The sequence below is a fragment of the Amblyomma americanum genome, chromosome 11 (genome assembly GCF_052857255.1).
Source record: "Amblyomma americanum isolate KBUSLIRL-KWMA chromosome 11, ASM5285725v1, whole genome shotgun sequence".
Taxonomy (NCBI): domain Eukaryota; kingdom Metazoa; phylum Arthropoda; class Arachnida; order Ixodida; family Ixodidae; genus Amblyomma; species Amblyomma americanum.
Window position 1 is genome coordinate 79,569,444 of NC_135507.1, and position 22,068 is coordinate 79,591,511.

A 22,068-nucleotide genomic window follows, 5' to 3' on the forward strand; every position below is an offset into this window, starting at 1 on the left:
TTTCCGATATCTAAATGCTCGGTTCAGTTTGCGATACCTTTCAAATGTCAGGCGTAAGAAATTGCTAAAAGATTTGCTTGACTGTGTCTCCCCTAGCTAATATATTGATCTCTGTGTAGTGGAGGCCAGGGAGGACATGTTTTGAAAAGAGTAAGGAAAATGGTGGTGCCAGCGGGTGTGAAAACGTTTTTCTTCAAGCCCCGCCGCGGTGGCTCAGTGGTTAGGGCGCTCGACTACTGATCCGGAGTTCCCGGGTTCGACCCCGACCGCGGCGGCTGCGTTTTTATGGAGGAAAAACGCTAAGGCGCCCGTGTGCTGTGCGATGTCAGTGCACGTTAAAGATCCCCAGGTGGTCGAAATTATTCCGGAGCCCTCCACTACGGCACCTCTCTCTTCCTTTCTTCTTTCACTCCCTCCTTTACCCTTCCCTTACGGCGCGGTTCAGGTGTCCAACGATATATGAGACAGATACTGCGCCATTTCCTTTCCCTCCAAAACCAATTATTATTATTCAAGTTGCACACCGGTACGTTGCCGGTTTAAACAGATGGAGGACAAGGAATTGTTTTTACCATGGGGTGCTGACTGCTTTTTATGTTACAAACCAGAGTCAATAGAACACGTCTTTATTGATTACTGAAAGGCGCTGCTCTTATGGGACGTTCTCCAGCGTACAATAAGGACTTACCCTTGACGCCGTATGTGATACGATTCGTGGGCGTTGAGCCGGACTTCATAAATACGATGTAATTTTCCTTCATGGCCGGCACAGCATTTGGCGAAGCAGGATTGCTGTACGATACTGCGATGAAGATGCTCGGTTTGTCCGAGATTACTTCATAGAAAACATACTTAAGCTACGTGAAGTGCACAAGGAGCTATGTTCCGGACATGAAGTTATCGAGTTAATGGGAGAGGTGTGTTCTTTGAATAAGTTTTGATTTTCTCACGTGAGTGAAACGCATGTCCGCTCTTGATGTTTGATAATGTAGCGCAGAACATGTTTCTGATCTGTTGTAAACTTTTGAAACAGGCAATGATGACAAAATAAGCCGTGGTTACTCAGTGGAAAGAGCACTCGGCTTCTGATGCAGAGCACCCGGGTTCGAACCCGACCGCAGCAGCCGCGTTTCGATGGAGGCGAAACGCTAGGGCACCCGTGTACTGTGCGACGTCAGTGCACGTTAAAGATCCCCAGCTGGTCGAAATTACCCCCGAGACCTCCACAACGGCATTTTTTTTTTAATGCGATAGCGTTAAGGGCCCCGTGTCGCAGAAAAGCCGGTGTCGCCGGTGTCGGCGGCCTTGGCCGTGAGCGAAAAATGCGAAACGGATTAATAAATAAAACCGTGTAGGAAATAGGGCGAGTTGGGGAATCGAACCAGGGCCTCCGGAGTGTGAGACGAGCATGCTAACATGCACTTTCCCACGCCAGCTCGAAGGTTTGGAATGGACAGAAGCGCGTCTAGTGAATAATAATAATAATAATTGGTTTTTGGGGAAAGGAAATGGCGCAGTATCTGTCTCATATATCGTTGGACACCTGAACCGCGCCGTAAGGGATGGGACAAGGGAGGGAGTGAAAGAAGAAATGAAGAAGAGGTGCCGTAGTGGAGGGCTCCGGAATAATTTCGACCACCTGGGGATCTTTAACGTGCACTGACATCGCACAGCACACGGGCGCTTTAGCGTTTTTCCTCCATAAAAACACAGCCGCCGCGGTTGGGTTCGAACCCGGGAACTCCGGATCAGTAGTCGAGCGCCCTAACCACTCAGCCACCGCGGCGGGTATTAGTGAATACGGTGTTTTTAATTTCCTTACGGCACGATTCGGGTGTCCAGAGAGAAATTTGAGACAGGCGTTATTTCCTTTCCTTAAAACCAATTTTCATTTCATCTTCCTTCCCTTACGGCCTGGTTAGGTATGTGAGACAGGCGTTCTTTCCTTAAATTGTACAACGGGCCTCGCGTCGTGTCGAAAGGGCGATGGCGTTCCGTGGACCCCTTGGCAACCGTGCAATATGATGTCGCGTCCCACTCTTAAAGCGAAGGTTAAGCGACATCCATTGTTTTGTTCTTTCACTCTTTCCTTTACCCCTTCCCCAACGGCGTTTTTCGGGTGTCCACAAAGATATTTAAGGCAGTTAATTGCGCTACTTCCTTTCCTGAAAACCAAGCTTCTTTTTTTCAAATACGAGAGGAAATAAATGTGAATGCACTGACGTCGTACAGAAAACCCTTTTTCTTCATACGCGCGCTATACAACTCCAATATATTAAAGAAACAACGAAAGTAATCATTATTCTTCTCAAATCTTAATTGCTTTCTACGACCTGATGAATATTTCGCTGCAACAACTCTAACAGAGCGTCATCGAGGCTGCAGGCATGCTTTAAAAAAAATCTTTAAGCTAACTTACTAAAAACTTCTGCAAAGCGATTACTTTTTTGGCCACTGAATACCATAAAATGGAGTGCCTTGGCAGTTGTGCATCGGTTCTGTTCGCGGTGTGTGGTTTTCGAACAGTGTTTCTTAATATAATAGGCGCAAGACTTTGCAGGTGGCCGCACTAAACTTTGTGTTATAGAATCACACCACTTTGATAACGGTTATATTTCATTCCAATAAAGAGCCGTACGATATTTGCTTATTTACGTGACAGAGGTAAAGGTGTCGACCAGAGGACACCCAAACCAAACCATAAGGTCACTTTTCTTCACAATCATAAATCCGTGGTGGTGGTGATGAAAACATTTATTCAGAACGGACAGAAGGTGGTTGGATCAGCCCGTAAGGGACCGATCCTTACAAACACTAGGTGGAGGTCCCTAGTTTGGGACACCAGTGGCGGTAGCCGCCGCCCGGGCGCGCCCGACTAAGGCTTGTTGGGCCTGTAAGTCGTGGCAGCCGAGCAGGGTCGCCTCCCAGTCCTCCCGGGTTGGGTTGGGGATGGGGGGAATGGCCGGGTTGGAGGGGCACGCTCACACCATGTGATAGGTGTCCGAAGACACCGCGCTACAGTGCGGGCAGTTGCCGCTAAAGGAGGGGTCGAAATGTTTTAGGGCTGCAGGGCACAGCAATGTATTGGTGAAGAGGCGGAAAAGGAGCCGCTCATCCGCCTTCTTGGAGCCTTTACATGGGCTAGGGTAAAGGCGATGGCTATCTTGATAGTAGGTTGCGATATTTTTGAACGTATAGACCGGATTAACATCGGGTTCCTGATCAGGTGGGGAGGAGAAAACAGCCCGGTGAGAGAGCGCGCGGGAGGCTGCGTCTGCTGCCTCGTTTCCTGCAAATCCCTGATGAGCAGGGGCCCATATGAGGTGACGGTGTGCGGGGTCTGTATCCCGTATGCAATATTGGCATATTCAATAGGCTAGGAAGGGAGAGCAGCCTTGTTCGACGTTCCGACAGGCCCCTCGCGAGTCGGTGACTATGTATTTTGAATTGGAATGTGAGGCCGGGAGAGCAATCGCGACCTCTTCTGCTTGTGTTGCACTGCGGGCTCTGAAAGTGAGGCCGTTAACTGTGTTGCTGTTGTGAACTACCGCGGCCGTGTACCATCCCCCGTGGTGAGGGCCGGAGGCGTCCACGTAGTGGAAGTCCTCACACCACTCCTGGCGCTTTGGTGCAGCGGTTAAGCGATGCGCCACTGCCCTGCGATGGCAGATGCTCCCAGCGGTGGGCCTTGTGCGACCCAGGTTCCTCTTTCCGAGCGACCAATCAGTAATTTAACTACAACCAGCCGCGGTGGGCAGCTTGCTCATTTGCTGGTGGGCAGGTTGCGATGACGCCGCAAGGTCCCGTGTCATAGGTGTCCATCTGTCTCCTAGATTGCTCTCTGAGGTCCACCTGCCTTAAATATAGTAGCCATTCGCTGACAACAGCGATGCCAACAACGCCAACAACGGATTTTCTGGGGAACGGGGCCTTTAACGCTGTTACGTTATTAGGGGGAGAACGCCCTCATGTAAAGCGCAAATCGGACGAGGGCAGCCAACAGAATTCTCCAATTAGCAGAGAATAATAATAATAATTGGTTTTTTGGGGAAAGGAAATGGCGCAGTATCTGTCTCATATATCTTTGGACACCTGAACCGCGCCGTAAGGGAAGGGATAAAGGAGGGAGTGAAAGAAGAAAGGAAGAATAGGTGCCGTAGTGGAGGGCTCCGGAGTAATTTCAACCACCTGGGGATCTTTAACGTGCACTGACATCGCACAGCACACGGGCGCCTTAGCGTTTTTCCTCCATAAAAACGCAGCCGCCGCGGTCGGGTTCGATCCCGGGAACTCCGGATCAGTAGTCGAGCGCCCTAGCCACTGAGCCACCGCGGCGGGGCAACCAGCAGAGAACCAGCACCAAAACCAATTTGAAAATGAGAATTGGTTTTTGAAGAAAGGAAATGGCCCACTATCTCTCACATATCGGCAGACACCTGAACCGCGCCGTAAGGGAAGGGATAAAGGAGGGATTGAAAGAAGAAAGATGTGCCGTAGTGGAGGCAGTAGTAGGAAGTGGTTTTTATTAAAATAGTAATAAAAAGGACGGAAAAGATTGCTGTTAGCCCCGGCATGTAACATGGATACTGAAGCACCTGACGATGGGCAGCGGAAATAAAGGATAGCGGGTAGAATGGAGAAATGAAACGAAAGAGGTGAGGGGACAGGAAAAGAGGATAGGAGTAATAATAATAATAATTGGTTTTTGGGGAAAGGAAATGGCGCAGTATCTGTCTCATATATCGTTGGACACCTGAACCGCACCGTATAGGAGGAGAGGTAATATTTTTTAAACTGGTTTTTGGGGAAAAGAAATGGCGCAGTATCTGTCTCATATATCGTTGGACACCTGAACCGCGCCGTAAGGGAATGGATAAAGGAGGGAGTGAAAGAAGATGGGAAGAATTATAGGTGCCCTAGTGTAGGGCTCCTGAATAATTTCGACCGCCTGGGGATCTTTAACGTGCACTGACATCGCACAGCACGCGGGCGCGTTTGCGTTTTTCCACCATAAAAACGCAGCCGCCGCGGTCGGGCTCGAACCCGGGAACTCCGGATCGGTACTCGAGCGCCGTAAGCTCTGAGGTAATATACACAAACTATTCACACAATAAGAAATGTGTCCAGATTGTGTGTGTGATTGGTACATTACGGAGCAATAAAAACACACGCGCACAACACCCTTTTGACTACAACTGGAGTGGGGCGTCCAGTTGATAATCGTCTCCGGAATAATTTCAACCACCTGGGGATTTTTAACGTGCACTGGCATCGCTCAGCACACGGGCACCTTAGCCTGTCGCCTCCATCCAAACGCGGCCGGCGTGGGCGGGTTATAACCCGGGAACTGCGGATCAGAAGCCGAGCGCCCTAACAATTGCGCCACCGCAAACTTTTTGTAACAGATACGATTCCTAAACAGGCAAAAAGACTCGAGATTGGGAACCTCCACTCAATTTCGCTAACGTCACGTCTAGGAAAGGTAGTGGACCACGTTGTCTTAAACAGGCCCCAAAGGCACGCCGACGCGGTAAACACGGTTCTCCGTCCATGACTGGGTTTCGAGCAGCTGTCTCGAGTTGGGACATCTTGTGGCAAATACAGCAAGAGAGCCTGCATCCAAAGCGCTTAAGAGCCACGCGTACCATCCTGGGACTCAAAGTGAGTAAGGCCTTTGACAGCGCGTCATACGCTGCTATCCTCCCTAACCTGTCACTGATGAACGGAGGCAAACTGACATACGACTACATCACCACCTTTCCGAACCAGCGCACGGCTACCCTGCGTTTCGTGGACAAAAGTAGCGACAAAATTACTCTAGGCTCTAGAGGAACCCCGCCAGTGTAAGACCTTCTACACCAACCCAGGAGCGTCTGCTTACGTTGAAAGATATTCTTAACTACTACAGAGGTACCAGGCGCAATTACACACCGCCGGCTTCTTCCTTAACCTTAACCCAGGCCTCCCACTGGTGCCGACTCCAGACCTGAACTGCTCCCTACCCTATTTCCTTTCATGCCCGCAACCCCCATCAATTCCTTTCTTCTTGTAAGCTCAGCGGGAAACCGGGAGACTTCCTTCACGTCCTCCTTACATGTCCTACCTTCCCACACCCTCCATCCCCCACCACGGCGGAGTCATACTGGGAGACTCTCCTGGCCAGCTCCGTTGCCGCTGACCAGCACCGGATAATTACCTACGCACTGAAGTGGGGAACGCTCCAAGGTCTGTCGTTTGCCCTGTTTGGGCAGCCTCCTAAGGGTTGCCTCATGCCATGTTTAGGAGTTTGCCCCCCTCTATATTTGGAAATAAATGTTTCCACCACCGCCACCACGGCAAGGCGCTGAATTTTCATCTTTTCTTTTTAACATTACTGTGAGTCACCTCCGGCGTCTGTTAGATGCTATCCCACATATATATCATTCTATATACGCCGAATATGTTAACAAATGGAACAACAAGGGATCCGATGGAGTGTTTGCAGAATCATTACAACGAGCTATCGACACGGTACTCTCGTGCTGGGGAATGGCCTCTCGTGTTAACCGGCTAATTCTGAACTCTCAGTTACCAGGAACAAACAAGCCTCACAGGCAGCACGCGATCCTCGGAAACTCATCGAGTTGCACTGGCAACCACCCGATACCCCGGTAGCCACGTTCAGGGTTCTTGACATGTTGATTCAAGATAATATTCAAAACAAGGACGTGAGCCGCCGGCTACGCGTCACGGCGCACCGGGTAGGCGGGCTGGTGAGGCGCATTGCCATCCGTCGCAGGGGCATGACAAAGAGGCACTATATAGCATCATTAGAACAGCATAAAGGCGGCCCTTGGCCTGCCGGCATACGCCAAATCAAATCAGCTCCTGCAGTTGGGAATTTTTAACACGCTCGCTGAGCTAATCGAAGCCCACAAGACGGCACAAGTTACCCGGTTGTGGCGCACTATTGCGGAAAGCGTAATTCTTGACTATCTCCACATCAGCCCCCCCCCCCCCCCCGCTTCGGAGGTATTTGCAACATCACATTTGTCAGTCGAAATTAGTAGTAGAGTAGGTTTTAAAGAAATAGCCAAGAGCATGCTGCCAGGCAGATAGGCCACCCGCAGGAAAGCAAGGGCGCTGGCACTTGAGAAACAGTACGACAGCAAACCACGAGCAGCGTACGGTGGATAAACCTCAACACATCAAAGGCGGAACATACGTGGCATCCCTCTGGTCATCGTGAATCCCGGCATCAAAACTACTCTGAGGGACCCTAAGAGCGCCATTCAAAATTCGCGAAAAACTCGGTAAACGCGCTCGCGATGGGAAATGTGCAGACCCGAACTGTCGATCACAACATCAATCACGTATTTGTTCCTGCTCGCGCGGGTAACTTCGGAAACGAGGGGACCGACCGTTTAGCCCGATTTTTTACCAAGCGTTGGACAAGAGACCTCTAGGGAATGGACGCCCCCACCGAGGCGCCTCGCTCGTACGCGGAAATTACAAACCTTTATTGCGAACTAAGATGCACATATCTCGCCCCTCACCCCGACCTGGACACGGTGCAAACCACGACACTCAGACGCCTACAAACAAAGGCCACTCTTAGCCCCTACCTATTGTTAAATGACAAACGGTGAATAAGACCCTGCATGCCCGCTCTACGCTGACGGGACGCACGCCCCCCAAGACCATATATTATGGGAATGCGCTAGCATATTCCCTGCGACAACACTATTGCCGGCTCTCTCGTCAGAGGAATGGGAATCGGACAAGATCTTGGACAGTTCAAGAAAAACAACGCAGTTGGCCCTCATCACTCCAACTCAAGAGGTCGCCCCCGAGTGGAGGCCACCATGGACACGCCCTAGCCCCAACATATCCCTTTCATTTTGTGGCAACAGTGTTGTAACCACCACCGCCCCCTCATCCCCGTCGCGGTGTCTAGGCTGTTGTTGCGACTGAGGCAAGGATTAAAAGGAAAGTTCACGGACGTGCGCACTGGCTCAAGCTCAGCCAAACCCGCTCCCACGTGCAGACAGTAGGAGAGTTGAAAGATGTGAGAGGAAAGATTCAGCATGACGGGCGTCGCAACAACCACGTCATCTGAATCAACAGATAACATCCGGTGACAAGGAGCACTCGCCAGACTGGTGAGAGCTCCTAGATCCTATTCCCGTAGGGCCAGGAAGTCACCTCGCGTTCTGCGGTGCCTATTGTTGTTGCGACTGAAGGAATATTATTAATAAAAGTGCTGGCCTTAAGGGGCTAGGATCTAGGGGCTTTCACACATGTGTGTGTGTGTGGGGGGGGGGGGGGTTATAGGCGGTGAGCGCTGGCCTTTACTCAGCAAGAGCGAATCACGTGATTGGTCACATGTCTCACCTTGCGAGAGCGAGCGGTCAGAACGGCGTTCAGCGCAGCGGCGGAACGAGCGGAAGATGTACTACAAGTTAGGTTTAGGTTTGGTTTAGGTTTGCGGTGGTTTAACGTCCCAAAGCGACTCAAGCTATGAAAGACGCCCTCCGGAAATTTCGACCAGCTGTGGTTCTTTAACTTGCACTGACATCGCACAGCACACGGGCCTCTAGAATTGCGCCTCCATCGAAATTCGAGCGCCGCGGCCGGGATCGCACCCGGTCTTTCGGGCCAGCAACGGAGCGCCACGTGTTATGACATCTCAGCTTCATGTGCGGCGCGCTAGAGGTGAAATTCATGCGTCATTTTACCTGCAGGTGTGCATTCGAGAAGCGGAGCGTTTTGCTCCAAAAAGTTACCAGTGGTTCAACCCGACTGACCACAGTAAGACGAGCGAAGGATCTGTTAAGGTAATCACACGAAGGTAAGCACACACCACACCTATTTAAATAGCGAATCGCGCGTCACGCGATTTCCGGCCGTTGCGAGAGTGGCGTTGGCTCCGCAACGCAGCGTCACGTGATTCGATAGTTGCGAGGCGAGCGAGCGCCGTCGGCTCAGCGTGCGCAGCTGCAGCGAGGCGTGGACTGTCGCGTGGCATAACGTCCGAGAGAATATTTTAAGGCGAAAACCTTCCATGGCTCATCAGCGCCCCCACCGCGTTGGCTGAGTGGTTAGGGTGCTCGACTACTGATCCGGAGTTCCCGGGTTCGAACCCGACCGCGGCGGCTGGGTTTTTATGGAGGAAAGACGCTAAGGCGCCCGTCTGCTGTGCGATGTCAGTGCACGTTAAAGATCCCGAGGTGGCCGAAATTATTCCGGAGTCCTCCACTACGGCACCTCCTTCTTCCTCTCTTCTTTCACTCCCTCCTTTATCCCTTCCCTTACGGCGCGGTTCAGGTGTGCAACGATATATGAGACAGATACTGCGCCATTTCCTTTCCCCAAAAACCAATTATTTCATCAGCGCCGTGGACGGAAGTTGCACACGGAAGCTGTAGACGGAAGTTCTACATCGAAGTCATCCGCACGAACTGTTAATCATAAGGTGTGTGGTAAATAAAACAATAAACTGGAGGACGCTTACGCTTCGTCTTTACGAGTGTGACGCGACAGTGTGTCGCAGCGTTGTCCAGGAGTACACGTATCGCCATCGCCCGTTCGGCGCGACGCGTGCCCAGTTGGATAATTTAAGGAAATGACGCCTTGTAGAAAGAAAACCAGCGCAAAAGACACAGAAGACACAGAACAGGAACACAGGACGACGCTGGACTATCGACTGCATTTATTTCAGAAACGATCACATTTGTACCCATTCAGTATCAATCGACGCTTGCGCACACATGACAGATTTACAAGAAAAGGTAGATTTGAGCATGACTTACAAACATCAGGACCACAATCATTGTACGACACGTTACGTTAAGGAGTTCAAAAATCTAATTTCTTTATCTAATAGAGAAAGCGTCGTTTCACTTACACATCGATCTGCTTGTGTAACGATATGGTATGCCTCTAGAAATTTGTGTTGACTCTTAGTTTTACCGCGTCCAAAAATTGAAGCCTTCTTGAAGAGCGGCGTGCATTTCTGCTTCGTGCAATGTTTAGGAAAATTCGCCCCGTCATCTGTGGAAAGCGACCTTTCATGTTCTCTGAGGAGAGCGTTAAGACAGCGGCCAGTCAGCCCAATGCACATATTCCCGCAGGATAAAGGTATGCAGTACACTATCTGGGTGGCACAAGTGACGTATTTAAATTTGAATAGGTATAAATGTGATTGTTTCTGAAATAAATGCAGTCGATAGTCTAGCGTCGTCCTGTGTTCAAGTTCTGTGCCTCAGTCTATTGCGCTGGTTTTCTTTCTGCAATCATGTACCGACTCGCCCAGCTCACCACTTTACTGAAAGGACGCCGGTCTCACATATATCGGCGGGCACCCGAACCGGGCCGTAAGGGAAGGAAAATGAAATGAACAATTGCTTTTAAGGAAAGGAAATGACGCCTCTCTCACATTTATCGCTGGACACCCGGATCGCGCCGTAAGGGCAGGAAATGTCGATCGATCGATCGACCAGTCGATCATCCAATCATTTAGTCATTCAATCTATCAATCAATTGAACTACCGATCCATCAATCGATCAACCATTCAATCAATCGATCGATCAATCAGTCAATCAATCGATCGATCAATCAGTCAATCAATCCATCCATCAATCGATCAATCCCTATCGCCATCGCGTTAAAATCCCTTCCCTTACGGCGTGACTCAGGTGTGCACCGAGATGCGCGATTTTTCGCTCAAGGCCAAAGAGGTCGACGCCAACAATGGCTTTTCTGCGACACGAGCTCCTTAACGCTGTCACGTTAAAATGTACAAGTTGACTAAGCAGCAGTTCTTAAGCAACCTATATGTAATGATATAAACCAGAAATCGAAAAATAAAAAGAAAAGTAAAAATAAATAAAATAAAAATCAAAAGACAAATAGAAATAAGCAATAAATAAACGTAAAAACAGGACTACAAAATGATTACAGAACAAACACAAAATGAAACAAGGTAGAATGAGGACAGGGAAAGGCTTTCACATTTGTGCTCTTAGGCAGACTTTTTTCTTTGCGGGAGCGTCACTGACGCCTGAACCAACAACCGACTTCGCACTTGTTCCCATCTCACGGGAAAGGAGCATTAGTCCATTTTGTCCAAGAGAGCAATGGCGTGCTTTCTTTCGCGTGTCAGGAGGAAATAAGCTGTTTATGTTATTTAGCCATCTGAGGCACGATAACCATCCGCGCAGATATTAGACACCTTTACCATACCGCGTACCGTGCTACCATTATCGGAGTACCGCGAGTCCGCGCGTCGTCAGTGCGCATGTGCAGATCACTTGGAGGGCGCCAGATGGCGCCACGTACCCGGCAGCTGCGCGCGCGCGCCTGGCGCATCGGCACCAATCAGCGCGGCCACACTGGTGACGGGTGGGCTCCCGAAGATCACCACGGTATGCTAAAGGTGTCCAATAGCTTGCGAGTTCGATTCTCGCTAGAGCCGCTTTGGAGACGGCCACCACCCTTATCTGAGAGACGACAAAATGTCTAGAATTTGTCTGTCTAGTTGGCGTTTGCAGAAGTGGTTATTGAAAGGACTCTTTATTGGGCTGATTTGTGGTCACAGATACCTCAGTAACTAGGCGGCGTAGATAGCGAAAAAAGTGTTGAAGGGACCTCGAATAACAGGATTTCCGCTTCCAATGACCGCGGTGAACTTAAAGGTGGCAAAAAAAAAACTCTCAGCCTCAAAAATAACTACGCAATCTCAAGCAATGTAGAAGTCTTTGGACGTGGCTGCAGTCAATCTAGACAAAACTATCCACCTGTCGCGTCAGGAAAGGTTAAAGCCGCGTACCGGCGGCTCTGGGCAAGAACAAACAATCATTGAGAACCTAGGTGGGATTGCCCTCTTTCGAAAGAACAGATCAGATGCCTAAGAACAAAGAAAGAGGTGTCGAAAAAAAATCGCCAGAGACGCATAAGACTGGTTACGTGTATGCATTACAAAGCATTACAGGGCCCACCTGCCAGCATCCTCTGCTGAAAGCTGGGACCAACTCCACACCGAGCCCGACAAGATCACTCAACTTGCACTGATTTTGTGGGCCCAGGACGTCGCCTCCATCTGGGGCCACACAGGACCCACTTGCCCTAATTCTCGACACCTGTGGCAAATAAAGTTTCTCTCTCTCTCTTTCTTCCCTTATTTACATCCCGATGGCCCTCCGATTTTTTGTGCCGCAATGAACACTACGGACATTAAAGTAATAATAATAATAATAATAATAATTGGTTTGGGGTAAAGTAAATGGCGCAGTATGTGTTTCATATATCGTTGGACACCTGAACACCGCCGAAAGAGAAGGTATAAAGGAGTGAGTGAAAGAAGAAACAGGTGCCGTAGCGGAGTGCTCCAGGTTAATTTCGACCGCCTGGGGATCTTTAAAGTGCACTGACATCGCACCGCACACGGGCGCGTTAGCGTTTTGCCTCCTTAAAAACGCAGCCGCCGCGGTCAGGTTCGAACCCGGGAACTCCGGATCAGTACCTGAGCGCGCTAACCACTGAGCCACCGCTGCAGGTTTAAAATAATGCGACATATAAAGCTTTTGCCTTGGAATAAAGTGCATTAATAGAAACGCATGGCTATATTAGCGCTCATAAAATGGCTTTCTACGCATGACACGCACCACTTCTCTTCGGGGTCGACGTCGCTTGTATCTAGCCGCTCCATCATGAACAACTTCAGATTCCTGCTGACATAGTAGGCGAATCATCTTGTACGACCTGAAGTAGCGGCGAAAACATTTTCACTCAGTCCATAGTGGCGAATGGGCGTCCAAACAAAGATTCGCTGTAGCTGGCTTGCATTCTATGTGGCGTCCATGTCGATTGTGGTGAGAATCGAAGGTGCGCTACTCGTCTTGAAGGCTCAACCAGACATCGAGGTTTTTCTGCGCACTGCATACGCTAAACAGAACGGTGCAAAAAATGTAGTGAGGTGTCCTCTATCACACTCTCTTTTATGATATCGAGTGCGCTATACTCCGTTTCATACATAGCTGTCTACACAGCCAAAGGTACGGAAGTAGTCCGTCAAAAAAAAACTAACAAAATGCGTCACTCCGCCTCGCGTCGTGGCTGAGTGGTACGAAGCGCGGGCATGTTTGTTCATTTTGTGAGGGGGCCCAGGTTCGATCCTCAGAGTAGGTTTGTTCTTTTTTTATCTTTTTTCGGCGAATCTCTAGATAGAAAGTCTAAATGCGAGCCATATATAAGTGGCCTTTTTTGTTATCAAAATGAAATGACTTCTTTAATAAGAAGCGTGCTGTTAACTTTTTCCGCAGGGAAACGAAAGTGAAGTGAGAGTTGGCAACGGACGTGCTGAGAGGCGCTGTTTTTCGGTGTTCACGGATTTTTTCGCATGCTGCACACAATGAATCATTAATTGTGGGGTGATAGAATTCAGTGTGGCTTCAATTATTTTACTCCGCCAGAAAGACCTTCTTTCTTAAACCTCACAACTGTCCGAGGGCTCACTCCGGTCATCTCGCCCACAATTGCGAGAACGTCACGCACAGTCTTCTCGGGGTGGAGCTTCTTTATGCTTGCGTAGACATTAACTATCACCGCCTTGCAGTCTTTAGAAAACTTTGGAGACTTCACCTTGGAAAAGAGGCGAACAGGAGATGTTTTCGAAGTCGAAGCGGGGGAAGAAAACAAGCCAGCAGGTGACAGCGACGCCATTTTCACAAACAGACCTGCCGGCTAAGCTGCGAAAACCTGATACAGCCGGCGCCTGAGAAAACGGAAAATCTGCGTCACTCGGTTCTGGAAAACATAAAAGAAAAATCAATCTATTTGCAAAATAAAACACTTCCATCGGTCTACTAAAATATCAACTACTGTTCACTTTGCTTGTCAATTCATTTCTATTTTTATTTTTGACGCACTATATTATGATGCGGACGAGGATCGCAAACAGGCACCGTAGCCTTGGCTGCGTAGACAGCTAAGTATGAAACGGAGTATAGATTACAGCTGCTCTCCTTTTTGCCTTCATATGGGCGTATTCGTTCCCAATTTGTGTCGGTGACCCAGCACCAGGTAAGTATTTGCAAGTCAGAAAACAACGCGCTTTGAGCGCGCTTAGAACAACAAGCCTGCTGAACCGCGAATGGAGCCGGTGCTTACTTGATTAGGTACCGCTATCTAATGCATTCAGCGCACAAATTATCAGTGGTCCAGTAATACGCTTCTGCTCAACAAATTCAACGTCTAAGTGGAACCCTTGCTTGGTTTCAACGCTGATTGTGTACTGGCGGCGTTGCATTGAAGTTTTAATCAATGTCACATTAGAATCTGAGATTTTGAGAAAGCGGAGATATTATTGTTACTCTTCATTTTGATTTACCCTGTTGACGACGCGCAGCAACAAATAAAAATAAAAGCCGTGTGCTGTACAATGATAATTGGCCTTTGAAAAATAGGTTACCCGCCGCGGTGGCTCAGTGGTTACGGCGCTCGTCTACTGAGCCGGAGCACCAAGGTTCGAACGCGACCACAGCGGCTGCGTTTTTATGGAGTCAAAACGCTAAGGCGCCCGTGTGCTGTGCGATGTAGGTGTACGTTAAAGATCCCCAGGTGGTCGAAATTATTCCGGAGCCCTCCACTTCGGCACCTCTTTCGTTCTTTCTTCTTTCACTCCCGGCTTCATTCCTTCATCTATGGCGCGGTTCAGATGTCCGCCAATATATGAGACAGATACTGCGCCATTTCCTTTCCACGAAAACCAATTATTAATATTATTAAAGACATGTTGTTTGAGGAAAGGAAACGGTGCAAGAATTGTATACTCCCGGTGGACACCCTAACCGCACCGTAAGAGAAAGGAGGAAAGTGGCCGTGAAAGAAGAAATAAAGAGTTGCTGTAGTAGAGGGCCCCGGAATAATTTCGACCACCTGTGCATCTTTAATAGCACAGAACACGGGCGCCTTGTCTTTCCCATACACTCTCATTTTCATTATACTACAAGAACAGGGCAAAACTGAAAACAAAATTTGTTCAGTTCACGCTAAGGATTCCCAGGTGCTCAAAATTATTCCGGAGCCCCTCACTACGGCACGTCTTCCTTTCTTCTGTCAGTGTCTCCTTCATCCCTTCCCTTACGTAGCGGTTTAGTTGTCCGCCGAGATGTGAGATATTGCGCCATATCCTTTCCCCAGCAACCAATTTACAATTTACATATTTGAAGAAAGGAAATGACGCAGTAACTGTCTCACATGTCTGGGTGGACACACGAACTGCGCCGTAAGGGAAGGGATAAACAAGGAACTAAGAAAGAAGCCGCCGCGGTGGCTGAATAGTTATGGCGCTTGGCTGCTGGCCCGAAAGATGCGGGTTCGATACCGGCCGCGGCGGTCGAATTGCGATGAAGGCGAAATTCTAGAGGCCCGTGTACTATGCGATGTCAGTGCGCGTTAAAGAACCCCAGGTGGTCGATACTTCCGGAGCCCTTCTGTACGGCGTCTCTCAAAGTCTGAGTCTCTTTGGGACGTGAATAATAATAATAATAATAATTGGTTTTTTGGTGGAAAGGAAATGGCGCAGTATCTGTCTCATATATCGTTGGACACCTGAACCGCGCCGTAAGGGAAGGGATAAAGGAGGGAGTGAAAGAAGAGAGGAACAAATAGGTCCGTAGTGGAGGGCTCCGGAATAATTTCGACCACCTGGGGATCTTTAACGTGCACTGACATCGCACAGCACACGTGAAACCCCCATAAACCAAATCAACCAACCGAAAGAGGAAAGGAAGAAAGAGGTGCCGTAGTGGAGGGCTCCGGAATGGTTTCGACCATCGGGGGGGGGGGGGGGTCTTTAACGTCCACTGACATCGCGCAGCCCACTGGAGCCTCTGCGGTTCGGGTCTATCAAAACGCTGCCTCAGCCGACTGGATTGACCGCGTGTACTCTGGCGTAGCTGTCGAGTGCCCTTATCGCTAAAGGGCCGAAGCTTCGTTTACTTGGCGGACAGCAAAATTCGTCACCGTCGCCTCATCTTCATATTGTAAAAAAAATCTTAGGACGCTTAAGCTTCGCCTTTAAGAGTGGAACGCGACAGCGTGTTGCAGAACTGCCAGGGAGTCCACGGAACGCCATTGCCCGTTCGGCGCGACACCTTGCCCGTTGGACAAATCGCTCTGCTACGTACCGTGAAACGGATGCGCGGAGCGGCAAACCACTTAGAAGCGCTGCCAGGCGCATTGCCGAAGCGCGCGAGTCTCAAGTTGAAGTCTTATTTCATCGGCACATTGTTCTCGCCAAACCCGATGCTACGAACGCCACCACAGGTTCCACGCCGAATTATAGCTTCCGCGCCGAATTAACGGGCAGCAAGCCGCAAGCATCGTGGTGAACGCGCTTTGGATGAGCGCTGCGTTGTTCGCCGCTCACCGCGTGATTCCTGCGTGCCCGCACGGCCCCAGTGCGCTCAAACAAGAGATATGTCAGACGGATCACTTCCCTTCCCTAAAAATCGATTTTCGTTTCATTTTCCTTTCCTTACGGCGAGTTCGAACCCGACAGCGGCGGCTGCGTTTTTGTGGAGGCAAACCGCTAAGGCGCTAGTATGCTGTGCGATGTCAGTGCTAATTACACATCCCCATGTGGTCGAAATTATTCCGGAGCCCTCCACAACGGCACCTCTTTCTTCCTTTATTCTTTCACTCCCTCCTTTATCCCTTCCCTTACGGCGCGGTTCAGGTGTCCAACGATATATGAGACAGATACCGCGCCATTTCCTTTCCCAAAAACCAATAATTATTATTAATAGCCTGGCAATTCGCGATTCGCAGATCACACCTGCCTTGACAAGTACCTTAGCAAACTAATAGCAAAGCAAAATCGAGTACCCAGACAGGCAAAGTATAAAGATGGCCCTTCAAAATATTTCAAATATGTATAAAGTTTTAAGAGCGTCAGCGCTCATTCATGACGTTTCTCGATTTCGTGGGGTCTGCTACCACCTTCCTTCGGCGTGAAACCGACGAATTGAAGATCGCGACTACCCACAGTAAATCGATCTATTAGTCAAGTTGCTGATTGATTGCTGACGTCATTAGTATATCGAATTGGTGAATGGTTGGTGAAGTCACTGATTTTTGTGACGTCAAATTTAACTAGTCACGTGACGATGGTTACTCGCTTATACTAAGTAGTTAATAAGGCCATCCTAAAACAAATTAGATATTTGGAATCGTCTAGATGAGTAGAACACGTTAGACACCAAAATTAGCTAATGATGTCAAGATTTATTTATAGTTAGGCTTAAATTCATTGCTTATAATTATTTGACCGATGACGTCCCAATCTCACTAATGGCATTTCGTAACGGGCTCGATGAGTACTACATGTGAGACACCAGTATCGCCTTATTAGTTTATTATTTACTTATGGTCAGGTTTAAAATGGCGGCCGTGACTTCAGCACTCGGCCGATCACAATTGCGTACCTCAGGGCGGATTGTGGTGAAAGGGGCACTTTTCATCACATAATTTGGTAATGCGCCGATTCCCCGGGCGCCGGCGTAAACATCAACAGTATAGAAGTAAGACAAGTTTCATTGCGGAGCGGGGACCCCGCCATCTTGCAGCAGCAAGCCACCCGACTAGCGGCTGAGGCCACAAAGAAGCAATGAATCTTAACTTGTCCTTAGTCCTCGGAGGATTCCTTCCCGCGACCCAGGTCTGCATGCCGGGACCGCGGATTTGGGGGCTCCTTCTCGGAGGAAAATGAAGTTTTCATTGATTATTAATTAATGAATTAAATAGTTCACTCATTCGGGGTACCTACCGCCTGGCGGTAAGCAACAATGGCCATCCAAATAATAATAATAATAATTTGTTTTTTTTTTGGAACGGAAATGGCGCAGTATCTTTCTCATATATCGTTGGGCACCTGAACCGCGCCGTAAGGGAAGGCATAAAGGAGGGAAAGAAAGAAGAAAGGAAGAAAGGGGCGCCGTAGTGGTATGCTCCGGAATAATTTCGACCACCTGGAGTTCTTTAACGTGCGCTGACATCGCACAGCACACGGGCGCCCTAGCGTTTTGCCTCCATAAAAACGCAGCCGCCGCGGTCGGCTTTGCACCCGGGAACTCCGGATCAGTAGCTGAGCGGTCTAACCACTGAGCCACCGCGGCGGTTGCCCTCCAAAGAGTCGAAAAATCTTTTTCGGCCCAAATTCGTCACAAAATATCCGACCTGAAGGCGGAAGGCGCCCGCTCGCCGTAAGGAACACCACCCTAATCTCGTGGCAATACATCGAATGGACAATAGATCGCGCTACCAAGCAGCTGACGCTCGTTACTGCAACGTCTTCCAGACGGTGGCGCCATATTTTTTCACTCGTCTCGGAAAGGCACAGTACCTTACATTCGTATGCTAAACATGAATGCATTTACTAAGGGCACATAGCCGCTCATTATTACCACGCGATGGAAATAACCAGGAAAATTAAAATTTTCGTATGCGAAACATGAAATGCGAAACATGAATGCATTTACTAAGGGCAGATAGCCACTCATTATTACAACGCGATGGAAGTAACCAGGAAAATTAAAATTCTTATTTTGTTTGGTGTATTTAGCAGCAACTGTCATGAATAGCTCATTTCCAGTATCCTTCATAACGAAAGCATTAAACATTGTCATCCTGCTTACGCTTACATATGAAGCGGAGACATTGCCTATACTTTCGGAAAGCCTTGTACTTAGGTTGCGGGTAGCACAGCGGACTATAGAAATCAACATGATAGATGCCGAGTTAGGACACAGGCAGAGAGGAGAATTGGCCAGAGAACACACTCGGCTACATATTAGCGTACTTGAAATCAAGAACAAACGGCCATTGCTAACACATGTGATGTGAAGGTATATAACCGATAGACATAAGTGGTAGGATCGTAGGAGGAAGCAAGCGAAACAGACGGCAGAAAAATGAGATGGACAGATCCGATTAAGTAGTTCCGTATATAAGGTGGCCAAAGCTGTCAAAGGACACGGATATTTTCAGGGATATGGCAGAAGCCGTTGTCCTTAACTGAAATTAGTCAGGCTGACTTACAAGAGGGTGTTGATTAGAGAGAAAATATTGCGCACGCGGCTTCATAGGGGACTCAAAGAGAAGCTTGTGCCACTCAGGAAAACTTGAAAGGTTAGAATGCCTGTTGGAAAGTATTCGGTGCCAAACACGCAGTAATTGCGACTTTTTAAAAAGGCAACCACTAAAAAATGACGTCGGCTACGCTTCCATGATGTTCTAAAAAAATCCGTCTCTGGAGAACGATGAGTAGTCATCTGAACAACCATGAATTAAACCAAAGGGACATTAGCGTAAGCCTCCGATAACTTTACGGAACAACGTTCATTGTTGCCATGCAACGAAAAAATTACGAATTATAAATCGCCATGTTTCGCCAATATCGAATATACAAGTTGTCCCACATAACTTGAGCCAAGGTTTTAAAAATGAAAGCAATTTCGGACGTGAATGAAATTGAGAGCGTAATATTGGCACTACCCTAGAGTTACTCAGGCTATTTTTATTTTTCCTATAACTAAATCATTAGCTTTGTTTAAGTCATCAACTTTCTAAGTACTCGCTGCAGATCATAAGTGTGATACGCAGAGTTGTAGAGCACCTTCATAAACCTCTCAAAAAATTGTTTCCTACACGATATGTCTCATGTGGTCCTTTTTCTGCGTTCCAAAGAGAGGCCGCGAAATACGAAAAATACTACGTGACAGGGCGCATGCGCTGTAATCCGAATTGTTCAGAAATGTGCACAATTCAGACTTTTGGAGAGAGCATTAGAGGCCGCAGCGGCAAGCATAACGGTCCGCTATGGTCGCCGCCTCCTCCAGTTTGCCCTCAATATCTCCGAGGGAGCCCTGCGCGGCCCACAGTGGGATGTAATCGGCATACAGAGCATGCTGCACACTGGCGACATCACCCAGTTGGGCCGGTAGGTGCATCATAGCCAGATAGAATAACAGATAAGAGAGCACCGCGCCCAGTGGTGTACCCCTGGCTCCTAAATGAAAAGGACCATGTTCGTTATCCTAGATACGAATGTAATATTGTCTGTGGGTCGAAAATTGCCGCATGTATTGAACTTTTATTTGGGGGGGGGGGGGGGGAAGGAAATGGCACATATCGGCGGACACCTGAACAGCGCCGTCAGGGAAGGGATAAAGGAAGGAGTGAAAGAAGAAGGGAAGAAAAGGCGCCGTAGTGGAGGGCTCGGGACTAATTTCGACCACCTGTGGGTCTTTAACGTGCACTGACATCGCAAGCCCACGGTCGCCTGTGTTTCGCCTCCTAGAAACGCTTCCGCCGCTGTCGGGTTCGAACCCGGGGAACTCCGGATCAGTAGCCGAGCGGCCTAACCACTGAGCCATGGCGCCGCAGTTAGTTTGAAAGAAGTGTGTGAGAATAATCTTGTGGGTAACGTTGTCGAATGCTTCCTTCAAATCCAAGGCGAGTACGACCTTGTCATTGTGGGGGCATTCGACGGAGTCGAGGAAAGTCCGACTGAGTTGTAGCAGGACATCCTGTGCAGATCTGTGTGGAGAAACCCGAACATGGTGTCTGCAAAAAGGTGTTGGGATTGCTGAACTCAGACAACCTGTCAGATATCAACGTCTTCATGAGTTTTCCCACAAAGGAAGTCATAGAGATGGGACAGAGGTTGTCCGTGTTGATGGCCTTGCCAGCTTTAAGAATGAAGGTGACGAGGAAGGTCGTCCAGTCGATGGAGAGTGGCACTTCCGTAAGCCGCACTCAGTTATCCAAAAGGATAGGTATGGGTGCGCTGCCTATCCAGCGTGCGGAACGCAATAAAAGTAGGCTTCTGCAGTTGGACACCAATGCCACGTGCATGAAAGCGAGATTGAGGTCTCCACTGACCCAGGGAGCCATTCCCCTCCAACAATGAAGCGACCAGAAAGAGCCAGTTGTGCGCATTTCTATTGGTGAAAATGAACGGCCTCTACAATGTTGTCAACGACAATGAACGCCGGCGGCTCACTTGTTTTGTTTGGTTTTTGAGGAAAGGAAATGGCGCAGTAACTGTCCCGCATATCTCGGTGGTGACTCGAAACGCGCCGTAAAGGAAGGGATAGGAGGGAGGGAAAAAATAAAGGAAGAAAGAGGACTGAAAACTCGATTTTGAGGAAAGGCGCGTCGCGGCACAGCGGGGGTAACACTTGTGGCTAGGTGCAACTGGTAGCGTATGCGCGGTACACAAGTGACGCTAAGCTGAAATGCTCCGCTGGCTACCCTAGTGTAGCTTTCGCTACAAAAGTTTACACACGTGCAATTGAAACAGCAACGTGATACATGAACATTCACACTGGGACAGCGGATAAGCATAAAAATTGAGGCGGCCACTTTGGTGACCTAAAGTGCGGTTAGGCAAAAGCTTTAGCGCGTTGTTGCTGCTTCTGTCACTGATGTGTGGTTAAGATGTTAAGTACACCATTTTTTGTGAATCTTAAATGCTGGAGATACTGGAGGGCTTTTGGGAGGCATCCTTCTGATTAGACGCCTTTCCGCACTCTCCAGCGTCCTGTAGGCAAGGAGAACTACATATGCGTTAGCAGGAGATATTATACTGGAGCCGCCTCCACGCGACAGCTCGTCTATTAATTAGGCCAACATCTAGCGGGGGTACCAGTCTACGTCCCAATTTATAATGCTCGATGATCTCCGCTCATTTTTGCTGGCACTCGTCGTATGCCCATTGTGGGGGGTCTGACGGCTACCCGGAAGTTAGCTAGCGATACCTCGTGAACCACCTCGTTAGCAGGGACGACAGCGTGCGCAGGTGTCCTAATTAACTTAATTTTCCAATTCAGCGTTCTTTGGGTGAGGATTTTGGCTGCTACAAGTGAAATCCCCCCCCCCTTTCCAAAATTTTGGACGGTGGTTCTGCTGACGCTAATTTTAACCTTGGCTTTCGTTCCTACACAAGCGAGCGCTATCGCAACTTCCTCCCCAGTCTCTGTTGCGGCCTCGGATGATGGGGGTGTTTCACGTGGTATCATAGA